Here is a 22,953-nt window from a genome sequence, read left to right as displayed (position 1 = left end):
CCGTGACTTTATTAGCCTGTTTTGCCCAGCTAAGAAGGTCTATATGACTATTATATCATTCAACATCTTAAGGGCAGAAGGTTCTAACAAATAAAACAAAATCCCATCCATGGTCGATTTGATTTATATCCCCTCGAGCTTCGTGACTCCTTTGTAAGACTTTTGAATTTTGCTCTGTGGTCCTTTACCGGCCCGTAGAAGCAAGGAGCAATCCATTTTCTGCAATGTAGGTCACAACTTTCAAAAATTGTTATTTATTTTAATTCTACAATAGCATAAAATATTTTTTCAATTTACGTACCATGCATTACACTATAACTCTTTCACATATCAAGTTGCACCGAACAATGAACCCTTCGCATATGAGTTGAGAATCTTACGCTTACCCATATTTATATAACGTAGTGCGTAATGCTGCACTTCACAATTTTTGTTTTCACAAACACGCATGTGTTTTGTTCCTAGGCGTGGTTGTTAATACCTCTTTTTTTTCTCTTTGTTGTTAGCAGCCATTCTCTCCCCCTGCGCGGAGGTGCAAGGACATCTGATTGGCTCGTATTTAGAAAACAGAACCTCTCAGAGTTTATTTTTCTTTGGTTGTGAACCATTTTAAGAAGAACTATTACCAACCATTCCCTTCCCCTGCACAGAGTTGCAGTGACTTTTTATAGGCTTTTTTGTTCTAAACGGGACCTTCCATCGCATAATGCTGATTGGCTTTGTTTTTTTTAATGTGACGTTAACCATTCCCTCACCATCCATGTAGTCATTTAGTGACGCACTTTAAATTACAATGCGTTAAATATAAAGTTGTGGGAAGGTATTTTTCACTTAAACATTCTACACTGCTCACGAGTTGGTGTACTGTGAAGGTAAAAAAAAATATTTGTTTTATTCATAAACTATAATTTTTGTCCTGAGTTTTCTTCTTTAGCGTGGAGTACTATTTACTCATTAAATGTATAATTCTAGTTACTCTGCTGAAAAAATAGATATGGTTTGCAAATATTTTTATTAAGTCTTTAAAAAACATCACATGGGTGACATGCAAAATCGGTTTTCAATACAATTGTCTTACGCTTTGGCACACACTCCATTTTTTTTCCCGCAACCAGTATTTCCTCATGTAAACATTTTATAAGTGTTTCCCCATAATCTTTTAAATATAATAGGGCTTTCAGATAAAGTAGAATAGAAGTGCTACGAGAAACCCTCCCTCACTACATCATCTTTTTTTAAAACAACATTTCATTTCAATAAAACATTTTGAAAACAGTATGACTTTTAAAAAGCATTATTATTAAACTATTAAATTGACAATAATATTTATATTTTCATGTTTACTGCTTGCAAAAATAAGCCTCCAGTTCATTATGAGTGTAAATTGGTAAAAGCACTACACAATATAAATACTTTTAAACCTATTTTCACTCTAGAAGAAAAAGAAAAAGAGTATTAGTGGTTCTTTTAAAAAAAAAAAGTTGTACATATTTCAAACTCTCTGTTCTCCGTGTCTTCGTAGTATTTTCTTTTCACGACGATAGTTGTTTAACTGATCTAACGTCATGTCCTTAGTAAAGTATATTTATACTTAAACATACTACTTTTTAAAAATCTTTAAAATATACTTGCATTTAAAAAAAATCAATCATAAAATTATAGCATTAATTTACCTCACTTTAACATTCTTTCCATCTTCCGTCAACTTACATTCTACTCCTCTGGAGGGAACAAAATGTTTTATATATTTTTAAATATACATTAACAATATATTACCTCTGAGGAAATGAAAGATAATCTCAAGATGATTCTGTTGCTCATTAACTTTACCTTGCTCGTAGTTTCTTCACCTGTTATTGATTCTCTGAAACAAAACTAATCATCCCACGGGTGTGGTTTGTATACTTTTTGGTTAGTGAAGACACTATGGAATCAATGTACTGCTCTTCCCATTTTTCGGTCATGTTTTTCTGTTGACATGTGCTCTCATTTCCACTGTTTAACTTACTGACGTATTCATGTAAATGTGCATCTTGTAAAACAGTTTTAGTTTTGATTCATTTCCTCATACGTTTTCGCAAACATCATTTACTTTTAATTCTTTCTCTCTTTTATTATACGAGTATTGAAATTGATACCTGAGTACTTATTTTTTTATATAACAGTTTTTATTGCTCTGTGTGTATAGTTTCTGCGTACATTTTAATACACTTCCCCTCCCAAAACCCCTATTTTCCCTGCATCCTGTGCCAGGGGTACTCTATTTTATTATACGAGTATTTAAATTGATACCAGAGTATTCATTTATTTAATTGACTATTTATATTAAAGAGTGTGTATAGTTTCTGACAACATTTTAATACACTTCCCCACCCAAAACCCCTATTTCCCATGCATCCCGTGCCGGGGTACTCTTTTTTATTTTACGATTATTAAAATTGATACCCGAGTATTAATTTATTAAATCGACTATTTATTATAATCAGTGTCTATAGTTCATGCCTACATTTTAATACACTTCCCCACCCAAAATCCCTATTTTCCCTGCATCCCATGCAAGGGGTAATTTTACAATGTATTTAAATATGGTGCAATGTGTTTATTTTATTTTATTATTGTTCTAAAATGAATAACTGAGTACTTTTTTCGTTTAAAAAAAATAACCAAATATGCGTTGTAATGGCATGCGTAGTAATGGAATATGCGTTGTAATGGCATGCGTTGTAATGATATGCGTGGTAATGGACCTTTCATCGTAAAAGTTGCGTTGTAATGGCATTACGTTGTAAAAGTTGCGTTGTAATGGCTGTCTCCCCTCTCCTTGCAGTACTCTAATCATCCAGTCAGTACCCATGTACTCATGCAGTCACCCAGGCACATGCACTGATACAATCCCCTGAGCACTAGTCATGCAGTCCAGCCATCTCCTTGTCACTACGCATGCACTCCTACAATCACCCAGCCAGCAGCATGTACTTATCCAATCACTCCACCAAAACCCAAGCACTGATAAACTCATCATGCACTCCTCTTGCAGTTCTCTAGTCATCCAGTTACTACCCAAGTACTAATGCCATGACCCAGGTAGTAACACATGCAGTGCTATAATCCACTGGGCACTATCCATGCAATCCTCTAAACATCTAAACACTACTCGTTCACACCTAAAATTACCCAGGCAATACCCATGTAGTGCAGGAAAAACCATGCGATTAGAAAAGAAAGAATTTCATTGGTTTTTATGTAGAACCTGTTTCTTTAGTAATATAATAGTATATTTTTATATAGTTATTTTAACAATATTACGCTATTTTACAGATATTCTTCATCTTCATTAAGAAAGACATACCATGGTAAAAAATGCACAAAAGAGAAAAGAAGAAAAGAAAGAATACTATTTAAAGAAAAGGCAACAGCAAGAATTTGATGAACTACAACATGTGGGAAAAAAGAAAAAGTCTTGCGGTAAGAGAACAAAATTATTTATTAAAAGACTTTCAAGGACTAGAAAGGTTTTTCACAATGTAGAAAATAGAAAGAATACCTCAAGAACAAAGAAGAATGAAATTAAAAAAGGACAAATTAAAGACTAATCGCGTTCGGAAAAAAACAATCTATATTAAAAGGAGAATGAATCAATTTTGTGAAATAAGGTAGCATATGGCAAGCAATATAAAAAAGATCAGCATTTTATAAAAAGAAAAAACTGACTGAAACTATTGTTGAAAAGGTTTTTGAATTAAAAAGGAAATTATTCATTTTAGTTTTAAAGAGAATGCGAACATTAGATGAGCGAATGCCTTTTATGAAAGCCAAAAGTAAAAAGAAGAGACTAATTAAGAGAACTAACTTTTGTGATTTTGTCTGGGTGAATGAAAGCATACTTCAATTTCAGAGCCTTTTTTTAAAGCAATACATTAGTTTATTCAGTTAATACCAGTGGTTGTGCTTATGAAATGAAAAACGGTTCTGCAATTAAAAAAAGAAAAGATGGTTGCTAGAAATGTAGAAGAAGTGATAGCTGATGAAGTTCTAGGGAGGCGTATAAAGCCCCAGTGTATACTTGGGATTGTAGTAGTATTCTAAGTATACAACAGGAGTCTATTGATATTTTACACAATTTCTTACGAGAGTATACTTAAAAAAGTGTTAAACAAAAGATTAAAATGCTGCAAGGAGTAGATCCTTGCAAAGTCAGGAAAAATACGGGTTTGCAAGGTCATTCTCTGGCTTGTCTTTCTAGAAAAGTGTGTCAAAGTGTTTTTCATCATTTGAGTATGTTAGCCATACATGACTCTCAAATGCGTAAGTTAGTAAGAAGACTATGTAAAAAGTCCTGCATCATTTTAAGTGAATTTTGCATGGGTCAGTATCAGATGTGACATTTTTTGTGATGAAATAGAGTTTTGGTACTTTGGTCCTGAACAAGAGTGTATAGAAAGTGAGAGATTGATAGAAGTAGGTGTTGAAGAAGACATGGAAGATAGTAGTACTGAGAAGTTTGACAAAGAAATTACAAAGTTTAAGGTAATTTGTTGTGAAAGACCAAACTTAGGGGTCTATTTGGATGGCGGGTGGATCGCCCCGCACCGGGCCGGTGGTAGCAACCGCTGGCCCGGCTGGGGCGATCCACCCACCATCCACGCCTGAATGACCCCCCGCAATATTAGGATAGCTGGGGTGTCCGCAGTGGACGGGAAGACCGTCTGCCACTTTTCGGCCCTTCAGCGAGTTGACCGGGTGGAAAAGGGGCTTAATATGGTGGAGGTGTCTGCATGACACCACTATCCATATTAACATACAGGCGGAGATGTGCCTTTCCATGGCGTCATTGCCGCCATGGAAAGGCATGCAGTGTCTATGTTTGGGGGGTGGGGGGTGCACATGGGGGTACCTATGGTAACCCCTACATTGGCGTGGACAAGGTGGCAGGCACCGCGCTGTGCCTGTCACCTTGTGCATGCCAATGCACAACATGCATCCACAGCATTTTGGCGGGCGGTGCTGTGAGCACCACCTGCCACAATGTTGTAGATGGCGGTGGCATCCTAATGGCCACAGCGGGACCGCCGGACCTCTGGTGGACAGTCCCGTTCACCGTTATGGTGGCATATCGTAATAGGCCCTTATGTTTGTATTTGTTGCCGACGAACTCACTCTAAAAATCAAACCAGGAATGTTGATCTGTATTTAAAAAGTGAAAAAGAAAACAATGATAAGTGGAAGGAATTTGCAACATATTTGTTGGTAGAAAATTGCTTAGATTCGGGTAATGATCAACATATTTGTAAATATTGTTATACCAAATTAGAGGACAATAAAAAGGAGCTGTACATGTTAACCTAGAGTTGGTAGGTATTCCTCCAGAACTGGTAGATTTAAATAATTATGAGTCCATTCTGATTCAATCATTGCACCTGTTTCAGGCTATTGTTTGTATGAAGCCTAAAACAGGTAAGTTGCATCCTACAGATTTACAAAGAGGATTAAAAGGAATAGTTGTGTATTTACCATTAGATGTAAAGAAAAATATTAATACTATTGGTGTAGAGAAAAAGGAAACTAAACCTGTAGTTATCCTAGTTAATGGTGTTCCTACGAAGAGTCTGGAAATATGGCAAGAATTAGTACATGTGAGCAAAATGCAAAAGGCTACGTTATATCTCATAAAAAACAAAGATTACTACAAAATGTGTATGTGAAAGAAGAAAAAATAGTTTTAGGAGATAATAGCGAAATTTCAAGTGGCCATATTGAAAAAGTGATGTGTAGGTATCAACCCAGGCGGTAACAGACAAAACTTGCCCACATAATAGTAATAGGACGCAACAACCCACTTCCGTAGAAAAGACAGTTTATTTTAATTAAACAGAATTCTTAAAAATCTACAGAAACAATTGTCTTTAAATTTAAAAAGCATGTAAAGGAATACAAATGCATAAAGACAGATAAATAAAATACAATGAAAACAAATAAGACACAACAATCACAATTTCATAAAAACATGGTATCAGTTCTTGAGTTAATTGTAAAATATGTTGTCGACGCGCGTTTCGGCGACCAGTGCCTTCTTCAAGACAAGCACATTTTCAAGTTCCTAGATATAAAAACAAAATTACTGATCCAAAAGTACATTCATTTATTTCATAAAAAAGAAGGACAGTAACTCATATTTGTAGTTCAATACAATAATCAAAGCAAACATCATATTGTAACATCTTATATTAACTGTCAAATCAGGGCAAACGGAAGTAGGTGGCGGCATTATGCGACCCAAACGGATAACCAAGTGATACCCCAAATGGGAAAGAATTTAGTAAATACTGACTTCGGTGCTCATTTAGGGGAGTTATCACAAAATGTGAATGTCAAAAATAAGACAATAATGATAAGCTCAGGATGAACAATTGATAGTAAACAGATCAACAGAAGTGCATGAAGGTTTATCAAAGATAAAGATAGTATAGGGAGAATACGAAGGTTTTAATTCATTTTTCTCTCAGTATATTCTGGCTGACTGTTGTCAATCAATTGTTAGTATTGATGTATGTCTTACACAGTTACAGGTTCGTAATCTAAATTGTTTCTTAATAGATTGTGCTGAATACTACATACAATATGTTAATCTAATCAGCTACTTATAGGTTCAAGTAATAACAGACAAGTACAGATACACTTACTTGTGAGCTAATACATGGACACAATTTGTATTGTTTGACACGACTTCTCGCATAAGGAAAAAACCTCTGAAAAATGGAAAGACGCTATTAATTAAGAGTAACAATTGATATTAACGCAGAGAGCGGTAATCTATTCACTGCGACATTAAGGGAGAGGATAACGTCTCCTAGTGTATTATACTAACTACTTTGTTTGACAAACTTCTCTGATACAAGCTAAAATGCCCTGCATTTCTCACAGTTACATGAGGCAATGAGTTGCTCCTAACAAGCATATTCATGCATCCAAGATAGAAAACTTACACGACGTATTAAGTTGGTGCGTGTGAATAGTTCAGCATCAATAGATTTTGGTTACAGTCAGGGTAATCGTTATAGAGTTCAGATCTCTAAAGGGCAAAAATAAACAGTGGCGGAAATAAGGTTAAAAACTGAAATTATAATTTCATTTCTGAGTGGGTAGTATTAATAGCGGGAAATATTCCCTACCTCGAGAGATATTGGTTACGTATTAAGATTTAGCTGGCGAAGGGTGTCAAATTGATAAAAACCCACTCTCCTGTATATCCTTTTTCAAAAGAACGACTGTGAATATAGAACAGGAGACCATAACAGAAAACAATGATTACTACAAAAATGTGTATGTGAAAGAAGAAAAAATAGTTTTAGGAGATAATAGCGAAATTTCAAGTGGCCATATTGAAAAAGTGGACATCTCCAAAAGTGAAGAAATATATGCACATTATAAGGTACATCCTTTACATTAAAATTAAGTGATTAGAAATACTATTGAATTATTCCAAATGAAGAAAGCGAATAGGACTCCCATGAGTGCTTGGGGAAAAAAATTGGAAGCTCGTTGTTTTCCACAGCTGTTTACCACTGGAAAAGGTGGAGAATATGACGAACGACCAGTACAGATTCCGGCATCGGAATATCAGACAACAAGATTGTACTCAGAAGATCCAAGATTTCGACAATGTATCCCACATATATTTCATCTTTTGTTTGAAAGTGACTTAACTGGACTTTTATATGCAGTCAACCACATATTAAAATCAGGAGTTCCTCTTCAGAATGTTTCTGCGAAGGAACTCATGGACAATGTACAACAGAGAGACGATCATTTAGAATTTCAATTGATTAATTTTATGGCGTGTCAGCGTGGTACTAATGAGTATTGGTATCGTCATCATGGAGAACTTAAATGTATGTTAAGGAACTTAGGAACCCCTACATGGTTTGTTATGCAAAGCTGTGCTGAATACGCATGGGACGATTTACTTGATTTTCTTCGAGAAGCAAATTCAAATTTTAAAAACATGGAATTCAAGACACCTGGAGAACTGTGTTCCTTGGATCCTCTAAATGTGTTCAGATATTTCAATCAAAGTTTCAAGCTATGATGTATTTTATCTGCAATAAAAACAATCCACTTCTTGGAGAAGTTATTCATTTCTTTTGGAGAAAGGAGTATCAAGCTAGAGGTGCTCCTCATATACATATGCTTTTATGGATCAAGGATGCACCCACATTTGGAACTGATTCAGATGAGACTGGTTTATCTTTTATTGAAGACTATGTTAAATGTGTTATAACAAAATCAAGAGAAGAAAATACCTTAAGACAACAAGTTTTATGGTTTCGAACTCATCGAATACTATCGACGGAAATACAAGTCACAGGAACAGTTATATACAAAATGTTGATTTGGATTTCCACATCCAGTAATATGCAAAGGAAGAGTCAACAGTTTCATGTCAGCAGTAAGCCATACTATCACTAGAAAATCTCCCAAAAATACTTACAATTTGATAAGAAGTGAACAATCAAAGTATATTAATGATTTTAATCCAGTGATTTTGTCGATGTGGAATGCAAATATGGATATCCAGGCTGTTGCAGATAATTCCATTGCTTTTGCTCGGTATGTTACATCATACATAACAAAATCTGGAAAGACGGAGTTGAAAGAAATATGGGACGAAATTTCCCAAGAGAAGACTCTTAGTAAGAAATTGTACAGCTTTAGTTTGAAGATGCTGTCCCATCGAGAGATTAGATCCTAAAATGTTTGGATCGGTTGACCTCTGCAAGTTTATATTCAAAGTCAAGAGGAATCATTTGGGTTAGTCTAGGTCTTGCTGCAAGACGAAATCGAGTACTTCAATCTATACAAAAAATCTAATATTTAGCTTTAAATGACTCAGAAAGCACAGATATTTTTAAGCAAACATGTTGGATACATACTATTCAAATAGAAGTCCCTATCTTGAAAACATATGTCTCTATGAAGTCCTGCAAAACTACAGCTTTAAAAGAAATATTACAGAGATCATAAATGACGAGAAATACACAGTGATTGGGTCTGATGGATGTTTGGTGAGACATAGTAAAGGAAATCGTATTAATCGCAGGAAACTGAGTTGTGATACTCCAGATAAAAGGGAAATTAGCACTTCTGCAACTCTTCAAGCCTTTGTTACTGAAATGGAATTACTTGAAGATTTTTAGTCGTATGAAGATTCTTTTAATGCATGTAAAGATAGCATTGAATGCACAGTTTTTCAAAATTATCTACAAATTTTGAATGAAGAGATTCAACAAGAAGCCAGTATTGCAGCTGAGATTGCTAGAGACAGTTCTCAAGACAGTCAAAATTCTGCTCCACTGAGTCAAGATCCAGTGGGAGAACCCATTCTTGAAAATGAAGCAGCAATTGCTATGAGTGAAGTAGAAATAGCGATGCATCAAGCTCAACAGTATATTATGGAGTTGGGAAACTTGGAAGAGCAACTAAATATTGAACAGAAAGAAATATATCAGCAAGTTACAGAACAGATCAACCATGGTTTCCATCATGAAAATACAGAATGCAACTGCACATTATTTCAACCTATCCGAATGTATATCAGTGGTCAAGTTGGTACAGGAAAAAGTTTCTTAGTTAAAGTTTTGACCAGTTATTCACAGAAAACCACTGAATCACATTTATCTTGTGTTGTAACCACTCTGACTGGGTTAGCAGCATACAACATTAAAGGGATTACATTACATTGTTTACTAATGCTACCTATTGATCATAAAAAGAAGTTGGAATATCGCAAGCTTTCTGGAGAAGCTTGTTTGGAAGTTTCAAGAGTACTAAAGAAAATGAAACTTCTGATAATTGATGAGTTGACCACGGTCTCAAACTTAATGCTTGCCTTTGTACATTAACGAATGCAGCACATTTTAAAAACAGATTATGATGTATTATTACAGAAAAAGACTTTATACCCTGCAATGTGTGATTTATCAAAGGTCCACTTATAGCCATAGTCTGCAAACAATAGTATGATGCGGTCCACTCAATGAAGATGCAGCCATAATTTGTCGTCCGTGAGATAAATATCATCAAGGTACGAGTAGGCATGAGGGTCTATGCTATCCAACAAAGAGATGACAAGTGCAGCGAAAACTCCAGGGCTTTTTTTGTAGCCCATAGCCAAACGCCAAAATTGTTTTTGTTTCTCGCCAGAGTTAAAGGCGGTCCATTGGCTACTTTCAGGTGACAAATTGTGACTGAAAAAGCCGTTGGAAATATGAAGGGTAGCTTTATATTTTTTACAAACTATACTGTCCACTAGGGCAGAACTATGGATATTCTGAACCGCACAGGTACCACAATGAGGATTTAAATGCAGATAATCCAAAGCAAGGCAGTATGACCCATTGGGTTTGGTTACAGTAAACAAAGGGTTATTCATTGGTGACACACATGTCTCGATTCAATTCAATAAACTTTATTTCGATTCAAAAAATGAATCATAAAAGTATACACAAATTCAAAGGAACATTACACATTACACAAAAATTTAAAAAGACCGTGCAATTATGTTAGCATTCATAGGCATATTATCTATCCAAATAAAATTTACAATACATTCAAAATATATTTAGGATAAAAAATCACATATATCGACTGACATTTACTATAAAAAACATGTGCAGTCCATGAAAATACCAATCTATACACTGATGTGCTAAATATAAATCAAAAAAAATAATCAATGGTTACGCATAATACTGATCAATATCGATTTCTAATAGTGAGCGCCAGTCTAATGAAACTGAGCACAGCACTACGTATAGCTTGAGTTGATAAGGACTCTAGATATTCAAATCCCTCTTTATAGTAACGAGATCCAAGAGTTAACAGAACAGGCTTGATGAATCGATTTCTTGGCTCTTTGTACAAGTTACAGAAAAGAATAAGATGCAAAGTATTTTGTGAGACTTTGTTGTTACAAGGGCAAGGAGGTAGTCTCTCACACCACCCTGTCGTAATTTGGCAGCACCTGAGTTAGCGTTTAGCTCAGCTACACGACCTTTTTATAAACTTGACTTAAGTACGGGGGCCATTTTGTATTTTGTGGCTTCCATTTTGTACGAACATGCGGCCTCGTGGTAGAGTGTCCTTTTGTCCTTCCTTCATGCCAATGAACCTTCCCTTTGCCCAGCAACAGGCTATTCTTAGCGATGGTCAGTTTCACGCATGCGCACACACGATCTCCGGACTAAGAGAGTGGTCACTCTTTAGGAATGTTCCCTTAACTGACCAGTGGTATTAAGCTCCTCCCACATGCTGGCTGTACACCAAAAATGTCCTTATATGTACCTAAAACTGTTCAAATGTGTACCGCCTATCTTTTTATTACCTTTAAACTGTATAAAAGAGGTCGCGCACCGATGTTCGGTGTGATACTTCTTGCATTACCGAAGGGTGCTGTAGGAGTGTACCACCACCCCATGGGGTCCTAATAAACTTGTCTCTTTGCATTTTCAGTTTCCGTGCCAATTTCCGTCTATGGTGTTTGAGTGTTTTTGCAGAGTATGTAGGCCTGACAGAACCCGATACCTCAATTGGCGACCACGAAGGGACTCATCGGCGACTCGGATGCCCGAAGGTCACGACGAAGGATTGGAAACTCGCTATGGACGCGTACGCTGCCACTGAGTGACCCGAGTCTCGGCACCCACGGTGTTTTTCCCTTCCTTCTGATCTGACCTTCCAGGTGGCGCCGGTCTTCGACTGAGATCCTGATCGGTTGGTTTGTCGTGTAGTGCCCGTTTTGGCTGATTCGGCTACGGAACTTGGCATTTGGAAATCTGGACACTTTTGAAGATATTTGGTAAGCTTATGTTTGGTAAGGTAGTCTACTGACACTTACTGTGGCTTTTTGAATTTGAATTTGAATTTGTATGAGTTAGCTAACGTTTGGACCTATGATTTTAATTATATGTGGAGTGCACCTCACATAGGCAGGCATGTAGGGATATTTCTCTGATTTTGAATTTGTTTGAACGGCACATCGTGAATAAGTACCTTTTTAAGTACCATTTGTTGTAATATCACGTTTCTGTGATATTTTTGAACATGCCTGTTCTCAGCACACTCCGAGGAATGTGCTGTTTTGGAAATGGTACCAGTTATCGATTAAATGAATCGCAGCCGGCTCCCCCATAGGGGACTCCTAACCGTGAAATGTACATTAAATTTGGCCTTCCTCCCATAATGTATAGCACGTTATTGCATAAATATACAAAATCTGATCGTGAATTGCAATGGCCACTACATGGGTCATTCGACTTGCGAAAAGTTCAGTTTGTGGAACAGTGTTTGTTCCAGCGCAGGTCTAGACAGGACATGTTTGATTGTGTGCGTATGTGGGAGAAAGCGGTGCGTGAACGAATGAAGCGTGAAGAAGCCTTGGCGGACAAAGAGCAGCGCAAGGCTGCTCGGGATAAAGCTTTGCAGCTACAGGAGAAGGAATTGCAGGAACAAAAAGAAAAAGAGAGTTGAGAGCGTAATTTACAAGTTAATGGTTAGTTTCCTCTTCGGCGTCCTCTCTAGCCTGTCCTTACTAATGAATTAGATGATTTTTCATTGTTAGATCGTTGCCCGCCTCCGTATGTTCAGCCTACGGCTCCGGATGTGGAATCGGACGAGGATAATCAGAATAAACAGCGTACCAGGTTACATGCTGAGCGTATGACGGAATTGTGTTCGGTTGCCCGTAAACTTAATGTAAATTCTATAAATGTTTCAGAGGTTGATGCTTTTGTGAGTAAGTGGTCCGACAAGGAACGATTGTATTTTTTAGATCATTTTGCAGGTGAAGTTGTTGAGCGGTTTAGAAAACAATCTCCTGAGTTTGAACCTAAGGATATATCAGTTGGTCGTGAGAATTTCCGTAAAGGTGTTTTTGCTTTTTCAGATGCAGAGGAATTTTTCCGACGGTTGATTTGGTTACGGGATGAGGCGACACGATTGCGACCGGTGAAAAAGGCATTGAATCCACCAGCGTCTGAATCGACGGAAACTTCTCGAGTGTGCCCTATCTATGGATCAGATAAGAGTGTTGCGATTAATGTTTTGCCTATGCGGGAAGCCGCACCTTTGTATGTCCCTCCTAAAGGGGATGGTATGGATGATGATAAGACGTCTAAAGATTCAAGGGGCTATTTTGTGTACAATTGGGTTTATACGCCATGTAATAGAGCAGATGTTATGGCACTTAAAAATGCTCTGCCTGATCCCGGTAAAAATCCAGCAGCTTTCTATGAAGGAGTGGAGGGCGCTATTTCTTCATGTATTATGACATTAGTCGATATTGATCTTTTCTTTGGGTTGATATTGCCTCCTGATATGTGGAGAGTGATTCGTAAGTTTGACGATCGTACGATATTAGGAGCAGATTGGAAGGAGATAGTGAGGGCAACCTAGATAGGGAACCTGCCTGTAAACCGTGCCAGTTAATTTTAGAATTACCGACGGCTATCTTGACTAAATTAAAAACGCTTGTACCCCCTAAAAAGATAGATTGGACAGTATTGGCATCTTGTAAACAGAAGCTAGATGAATCAGTTTCTGACTTCTTTTCACGTTGCGAGGAAGCATTCCATGATTACAGTGGGCAATCATTAACAGAGGACACGGGCAGGCATTTGTTTGTAGACAACTATGTGGCTAATCTCCTACCGGAGATTGCAAAACGATTAAAGGCTAGTGAAAGTTCATGGACTACTGCAACGCCCGCTTCTTTATTAACAATGGCTCAGTATTATGAACGACAGGAATTAGAGGCAAAAGAGAGTAATGACAAGAAAGTGAAAGACTTAAAGACGAAGGTAATGTTGGCACAAGTTCATGTTACGCAATCAAGAGGGAATGATAGGGGCAGACGAGGATCATACGTTACGACTCCCCCTCGTTCCGACATCTCTGAGGATCAGTGTGCATACTGTAAACAGTTTGGACATTGGGTTGCAGATTGTCCGGTACTTCGTGAACAGCGTAGTCAGAGGGGTCGAGGAAGTGGAAGGTCACGGAATAGTTATTCAGGACCGAGAGGTGGAGCGAATGACCGTGGTAGGTTTGAAGAGAGGGGTCGCGGTCAGGTTGGGCATAATACTTTTGATCGATGGAATCAATATCAGGTAGCTGAAGGGGAACATATTGAGTCACAGGATAATAGACATGCATAGGATTGCGTAGGATGGGGTGTGGAATCGGTTGAGGTACCAGTCGATCAGAGGGGTCCATATATATCAGCACATGTTTTGGGTTCTACTGATCAGTTTCTGGTTGACACAGGAGCTACTCGTAGCGCTCTGTCCAAATACTTGGTTCCAAGGGCTCCCCTGTCTGGCGAAATAATTACAGCAATAGGGTTCGATGGAACACCTTCTCTAAGCCCACTGTCTCAACCTCTTACTTTTCATGTTGATAAATTCACTGCCCCATGTCCTTTTCTATTATCCCCAAATACACCAGATAATATTATGGGACTTGATATGCTAAAGCATTTTCGTGCAACAATACGCTGTGCCCCTGAAGGGGTGTGGGTTATTTTGAATGAAAACTACCCAGAAATTGAGAGATTGTGCCTTATGCAAGAGTCCGATGCATTAGCTTCCCTTCCAAGCACGTTATGGGCCATTTCTGATACTGATGTGGGTAAAATGATTATTCCACCTGTGCACATTACTGTGAAGGAGGGAGTGGTATTACCTCGTGTTCCTCAGTACAAGATCGCTAGAGAAGGCGAACTGGCTTTGACACATATTGTGAATGATTTGATAACGGCAGGGGTGGTGGAGGAAGTTCCCTACAATGTTTGCAACAGTCCAGTTTTGCCGATTCTAAAGAAAGATACAGACTCCAAGGTTTATCGTTTCATTATTGATTTGAGAGAAATTAATAAGATAGTTATACCCCAGTACCCAGTAGTGTCAGATATCACCACGTTACTTACTCTGGTTCCACCCACAGCTACTACATTTACGGTGATCGATTCGAAAAATGCTTTCTTTTCGATTCCCATTCATCCTGATAGCCGATATTTGTTCGGTTTTACATTAAATAATAAATCTTATAGATTTTGTCGAGTTCCTCAAGGTTACACAGAAAGTCCTAGCATTTACAGCCAGGCTTTGAAACAACAGCTTGATTCTTTTGATTTGCAGTCTGGGGTGGCGCTTATACAATATGTTGATGACATCTTGCTTGCAGCAGATACACAGGAGCAATGCGAGGAGAGTACGCTCTCCCTGCTTTCTTTTCTTGCTGAACATAATCACAAGGTTTCACGGAAAAAGCTGCAATACTGTAGACCAAAGGTGACATATATTGGTCATCTTTTGTCTAAGGAGGGACGTGCATTAACATCAGACCGAATTCAAGCAATCTTAGATACACCAGTCCCTTGCACACAGAAGGATGTTCGTGCTTTCATAGGTTTGAAGTCCTTTTGCAGGCAATGGATACTAGGATGTTCATACATTGTAAAACCTTTGTTAGCATTGCTGTCCAAAACTGCACCAACCTCCCTTGAATGGACGGATGAATGCCAGAATGCTTTTGAACAATTGAGACAAGCTCTTTGCTCTGCACCAGTGTTAGGTACACCAGATTATACAAAGCTCTTTACACTGTATGTGCATGAGAAGGATGGATGCGCATTGTCAGTCTTAGTACAGTTACACAGAGACAAACAGAGACCCTGTGCATATTTTTCAGCGGTACTCGACCCCGTGGCTCGAGGACTGCCTGGATGCCTTCGAGCAGTTGCAGCAACAGCAGTAGCTATACGGCAGAGTGAGGGAATAGTTTTATCGCACAAATTGTTGGTGTTAGTTCCCCATGCAGTAGATGCGCTATTGAACCAAACAAAAACGCAGCATCTAACCAGTGCCCGTTTAACAGGATACGAGTTAACGCTGCTGGCGCCACACATTACACTGAAGAGGTGCGCCTCTCTGAACCCCGCCACTTTATTGCCATATCCTGTTACTGAGACCCAGGAAGAAGAACAACATGATTGTGTTTTTCTGACTGATGAACAAACAAAGGGTCGTGTCGATTTACAGGATACGCCACTTCCAGATGTAGATGGGGAACTGTGGGTTGATGGATCATGTGTGAGATTGCCAGATGGTACAGCTTCCGCGGCCTATGCGATCACGACACTTAAGACGGTGGTAGAAACAGCACGGATACCGCAGAAATCGGCTCAAGCAGCTGAATTAATAGCCTTAACGAAAGCATGTGAGCTAAGTGCTGGATTATGTGTGAATATCTATACCGATAGTCGTTACGCCTTTGGAGTAGCGCACGATTTTGGCCTACTCTGGAGGGAACGAGGGTTTATGACTTCACATGGAACAAACATTATGTACGGAGAGTTGGTATGTGATCTCCTGAATGCACTATTATGCCCGAGGAAGGTGGCGATAATAAAATGGAGTGCACATAAAAAGGTGACAGACAAAATAGGGCAAGGAAACGCTTTTGCAGACCGCATAGCGAGAGAGACTGCCATGTTGCACAATGACTCCCCTATGTATGTGGTGAGATCGCAAGCCGAGCGATGGCATGATGCTAGAGAGGAAGTGTTAGGCATACAGAAATCAGCGTCTGAAGCGGAGCTTTCAGCATGGGCAATAGAGGGAGTGTTGGACGATGAGGGTTGCTGGAGAAGCAAAGACATGAAGAGATGGAAATTACCTGCTGCTTACTTGCAAGCAATGGTTCAGATGGCACATGGACTGGCACATATTGGAGCTCTTGCAATTACTAAATTGCTTACACGAGTTTGGGAGCATCCTGAGATTACCAGCACGGCTAGGAGAATAGTACAGACCTGTCTGATATGCCTACAGTACAATCCTGCTAAAGGGACCTCTACTCCTAAAGGAGGGTTCGTTCCACCTACTGCACCATTCAAAGTACTGCAAATGGATTACATCCAGCTGGAGCGCTGTAATAACCTCAAGTATGTCCTAGTGGTGGTGTGTGCTTTCAGTAAATGGGTTGAAGCCTACCCCACGAAGGATAATACAGCAATAACAACAGCTAAGGTGTTACTGAAAGAGTACTTCCCACGTTATGGTGTTTGTAAATTTTTGTGGAATGATAATGGTCCTCATTTCGTTGGGAAAATAGTGGAGCATGTCCTGAAAGGATTGGGAATACGACAAAAGTTCCACCCTGTATTTCACCCGCAGTCAGCAGGTCTAGTAGAAAGGTATAATGCGACACTGAAGCTGAAGCTAGCAAAGATCGTGGCATCCACGTCTTTGAAATGGCCGGACGCTTTGCCATTGGCATTATTGTCAATTAGATCAGTGCCACACTCTCGAACTGGCCTCACACCCTATGAGGTGGTGTTTTTGAAGTCCGATGAATATTTGGGGAGTTCCAAAGCCTCGTTTGATACATGATGTGCCTTGTATAATGATGAACGATTATTTTGCACGATTAACAAATGATTTATCTTCTATTCATCAACAGGTTCGAGAAGCGCTCCCCGACAATTCCATTGGAGAGGCTCACAATCTTCATCCTGGCGATTTCGTGATGATCAAGGTGTTTGAGAGATCCAGCAGCTTGGAGCCGAGGTGGCGTGGCCCTGAGCAAGTGCTGCTGGCAACGTGGACGGCTGTGCGTGTCACGAATAAGAAGCGGTGGATACATTCAACGCACTGCCGACGTGTCTCTCCGGATCTGGTGAACCCTACTGTGCTGTCCGACTAGAGAGACATCTTGGACGCGGAGAAGAGCCCAGCTGTTACGCCTCACGAGTCGGAGGGAGCCTTCCCGGACCACACTGTTTCTGGTGGAGTGAAGTACAATCTGCGGCCAAGGAAATAATTTTTTTTGTATTTTTCATGACTGGTTGGTAACCGTTCCGAGGTTTGTGAAACGGAAGCCGGGAATATCAAGAGGGGGGGGGATCAGTTCTGTCCAGTGTAGCGACACCCGTCTTGAATCTCGGAGAAAAACTCAACGGCAGCCTTGGTTCTCAGCACCATATTTTTATTTTTTAGTTTGCTTTCTTGAGACTTCTGTTCATTGTACCATGGCACCTATGACACTGAGAAACAGAAGACTTTTGGGTGTGGTTCTTTTTGTTGCGACAATAGTGGTGATAGCAGTAATAGCTTGGACTACAGAAAGGCTATTTCCTGCACGGGACTATTTACTGCCTACCACTCCAATTCCATCTGAACATTTTCATTTTACTTTGCCCTATCACGAAGAAAGATATAGACAGACTTATTTGAATAATAGTTTCATTCAGATATTGCATCACACGCACAATATGACCAACACGTCCAACTGTTGGGTATGTGGGATGTTACCCGGGCATCAGAAGAAGGGAGGAACCCCACTTATTCCTCTTCCTTTCTCTCATACTGGGTCATGCAATGCTTGGTATACTCTTCTCTTTACTTTGAGATGGCCAACAAAAGGTGGACTACTTTTCCGACTGAACAAGATCTGCTATATTGATCGAGATGGCTATCCACAAGCAGAAGGAACTAAGTTCGAGTGGGAAGAATATCGAACGGACAATGTATCTGCACCTCGCATCTTCACTAATCAGAGACTTACAAATATGTCCAGTTTACATGTAATTACTGTCATTGACACGAAAGCAGATCTCTGTATTAGGAATAAGGGAACCGTTCCGGTGGGGAGAAGTGAATGCAATATTACTCTTGCTTTTGATACTCCCAATGGTATTTCATTTGTGGCCTCACGAAACACTTATTTTATCTGTGGTAATAAAGGTTATCATCGTCTTCCTCTTGGATGGTTAGGCACATGTTACATATCCTTTGTATTACCCCCTGTGTTTATTGCCCCACCTATGTATCATAATGATTTTGTATTATATCATGATTTTATTTTGAATAGAGTTAAGAGGACATTGGACATTGATGGGGGTGATCAAACCGACACCTCCCTACAACAGTATGTGGATTTTAATTTAGGGTTATTTTCTTTTGTGGGCGCTGCTCTAAATAGCAGGTAAATTAGGCGGCTAACACGTGTTGTGGAGGCAGTTGCTAATGAAACTGTTTCTGCTTTAGGGAATATAACTGAAGAGCTCCAGATTACTAGAATTGTTACGCTTCAGAACCGAATGGTTCTGGATGTAGTATTAGCTGATCGTGGGGGTGCATGTCGTATCATCGGAAGTAGTTGTTGCGTCTATGTCCCTGACAATTCGCCTTCTGTGTATGATGCCATTTCTAAATTGCACAAAATTGCCTCTGAAATTCACACTGATAATGGTACCTGGAATTTTTCAGGTTGGTTTTGGACTATGCTCAGTACATGGGGCTGGAAACTGTTAACGATTCTATGTGCAATTATTGGAATATTCTTCTTTTGCTGTCTATGTATTCAATGTGGTCCTGCTCTATGTTCTGTATGTATTACGGCCTGTATCCCATCCAAACGAGCTATTGCTAAAAATTTACAAATGAGTAATGTCGAAGTGAGGCGGATTATGATGATCGATGTCGAGGATGAACATCCGGATTATTTCCATTATGAGGTAGCTTCAGCTAAACGCTAAAAGGGCCATCTGTCGTAATTTGGCAGCACCTGAGTTAGCGTTTAGCTCAGCTACACGACCTTTTTATAAACTTGACTTTAGTACGGGGGCCATTTTGTATTTGTTGGCTTCCATTTTGTACGAACATGCGGCCTCGTGGTAGAATGTCCTTTTGTCCTTCCTTCATGCCAATGAACCTTCCCTTTGCCCAGCAACAGGCTATTCTTAGCGATGGTCAGTTTCACGCATGCGCACACACGATCTCCGGACTAAGAGAGTGGTCACTCTTTAGGAATGTTCCCCTAACTGACCAGTGGTATTAAGCTCCTCCCACATGCTGGCTGTACGCCAAAAATGTCCTTATATGTACCTAAAACTGTTCAAATGTGTACCGCCTATCTTTTTATTACCTTTAAACTGTATAAAAGAGGTCGCGCACTGATGTTCGGTGTGATACTTCTTGCATTACCGAAGGGTGCTGTAGGAGTGTACCACCACCCCATGGGGTCCTAATAAACTTGTCTCTTTGCATTTTCAGTTTCCGTGCCAATTTCCGTCTATGGTGTTTCAGTGTTTTTGCAGAGTATGTAGGCCTGACAGAACCCGATACCTCAACCCCACTTGCCTAATTACTCCTTGATATTTTAATTGAGCCAGAATTTCGAAAACGGGAGCTTTTGCCTCCCGACGGATGGGATATTGAGGTTGTGACTGTGGCATGGATCGTAATGGTATCTCATTTATCCCAGCCAACCTGAGTATGGTATAGAGCCGGTGCAAGCACCATAGCCCACTCTGCTGTAAAAGCTTCTGCGTGCTCCTTGGAGACTTTATGTGAAAATCTCTGGAGTATTACTTCCTCCCCTCTCGAAGCTGCAAGAATAAATGGTGGGGGCCAATCTGTCTCCGCCAACAAAATGTCATAAGAAGACGTCATATTTTCGCAAAAGATCCCTTTAATTACACGTTGTTTGTCACCTTCAAACATAAGGACTATGTCATAGAATCTGTCGTGGGGAGCCACTCGGGTATTGGCAGTTTCAACTGTGATGAACGTTTCAGTTGCTGTTGCATCCAGAAATGGATGCAGTGCTTGCCGCACTATGGTAACCTCCGCTGCGCTGTCTAGTAACGTTACTGCCCATGTTAGGTTCTGGAGCCGTGTCCTCACCGTCTGTGGCATATCTTGTTGTTAAAGCAGCAACTTTCTTTTTCTGAAACCGTGGGCGCTGATGAGGAAATTCATCTTGTTTGCCTTTTCCGTCAGTCTGAAGAGGCTACTCACATCCTTGCCGGGCACCTCAACCTCTTCCTCGCTCCAGGCGCTCTCTGCCACCAGCTTGTGAGCCTGATGTGTCCTGTGAAGAACGAGGAGAATGCTGATCAGGAAAATGAAATCTGTCCGGAGATCTAATTCTCGCGCAGTCGCGCAAATCAAGTGCCCTCAGAAGACTTGGGTGCAGGTGACGTGGCACACCACCCTTGTTTCTGCTGTTGCTTTTCCTGTTTTTCTTTTTCTTTGGAAAAGTCGGACGGTTGTCTTTTGCAGATTGTGCCGTCTGTGTTTGCTGTTGAGCTGGTATTTTAGCAAAAGGTTGAACACCCAAACTATTGAGGCCAATTATCTTATAGGCATTTGCAATGATTTTTGGTAAAGCTCTGGGCTTCTCATCTTCCGGGACAAGGCGTAAGGCATTAGACACTTCAAAGTTGACTGCATCACCCTTGACATTAGCAAGGATTAGATCAGCAAATACATCAAACACTCCAACCAACTTCATCCCTAATTCCACAGCCACCTCCAGTCCGTGCTCATCCTGAACATGCTCAATCACGGAGGGGGGCACTGTCATAGATGGTGTGCCAGAACATTTCACATACACCGCCGTAAACACTTTACCCCAATTTTCACAGTCGGTTACCTTGGGTATTAAGTCTTTCTGCAAACTAACAGTTAAAATCCTGTGTTTCTCCACAGGAGTGGTATTTGGAAATACCGCTTCAGACTGGTCACATTTCTCAGCAAGTCAGTAAGGTAATTCATCCTTATTCTGTAGACGCTTGCCCTTAACCGAATTAACCACGACAGGACTAATAGACCCGGCAGGTCCAGCTTGTAGTGCAGCAACCCCAGGTGCTCCCACCTGGAGATTGCATGAGATGTATTGCACGAGTGCTCTGTATACCTCAATTAAGGAGCGGTGCAAAACACGAAGTTCTTCTACTCTTACTGCCAAATAACGTGTATGTGGTGTGAACCTGGCCAAAACTGGACAAGTGGCCTAGGGAATTGATAAAGAGCCTAAACGGACCAGAGTCACGGTGTGGGGTAGGGCGCCATTACACCAAGTACGATATTGCCATGACGAAATCGGAACCTCAAGAGTCCTATACGGCCGATAAGCCACGGGTGTTGCAGTGTGAGTGTATACATGGAACATGTCATCATCTCCATTCACTGCTGGGAAAGTTACTCAAGAAAAAAACATCTCAAAGTGGTAAACCAGATCAGCTCCAGCTACAAAAATAAGATTGATACCCTCATCCAGTACGCCATATGCTTGAAAATGACAATGGATCGGTGCGTAGCTATGAGCCGCAATATCAACATCAGCCAGAAGGACTAGGAAAGAAGAACTACCTAATGCCTGGCAGCGCAATATATGGTAGTAATTCAAATGAAAAACTGTTTAACTATATCAAGCTTGAAAAGACCTATAAAAACATTATTATAGGTAGGTTATGCCATCACAACTGTTTACCGGAAAACAGAAGTGAGGGTATTGTGGACAAGCACCAGTATTACTCGAGTGCTTCTAAAATAAGAACCAGACCAAACGTTAGGTGCACCATGTTCCAGGGATTCTGCACATACACAGAACTATGCTCAGGAAAATAGGACCTCGGTGTGTAGTAGTGTAACAGAAAACCCAACTCGGTGCCCAGAACCCCAATCTGACTAGCTATAGTGTCTCATTCATTCTTAGTACTACAGCGATGCTACCAATGATTAGACATCGTAGAACACGTCACTCCGTCCCTCTCGGGAATCGCGGGAAGAAGAACACTCTTTTGTTCATACACTCATGCATGTCCACAACAGTAAAGAGAGACTTAATATAGTTTAAAATGTTTATTTTAGCTAACATGCTCCTCAATGCATTATACTAGCCAACACAAGCAGCAAAATGCATAAAAACAATATAATTAGCATGGTTACAATTCCATAAAGCACAAAAGGGGAAATCTTATTATATTGACAGTGGAAACAGGACTACTGTGCCTTACCACCCTCCCTGTGCTATAAGCTAGTTTATTATAAGTATAGAAGACCTCTAGGCTTTGTCAGGGGGACCTCATACCTCGAAGTTTAGATGAAA

Source organism: Lissotriton helveticus, chromosome 1_1, assembly GCF_964261635.1.
Source record: "Lissotriton helveticus chromosome 1_1, aLisHel1.1, whole genome shotgun sequence".
Classification (NCBI taxonomy): domain Eukaryota; kingdom Metazoa; phylum Chordata; class Amphibia; order Caudata; family Salamandridae; genus Lissotriton; species Lissotriton helveticus.
Note: the sequence above shows the minus strand (reverse complement) of the source record.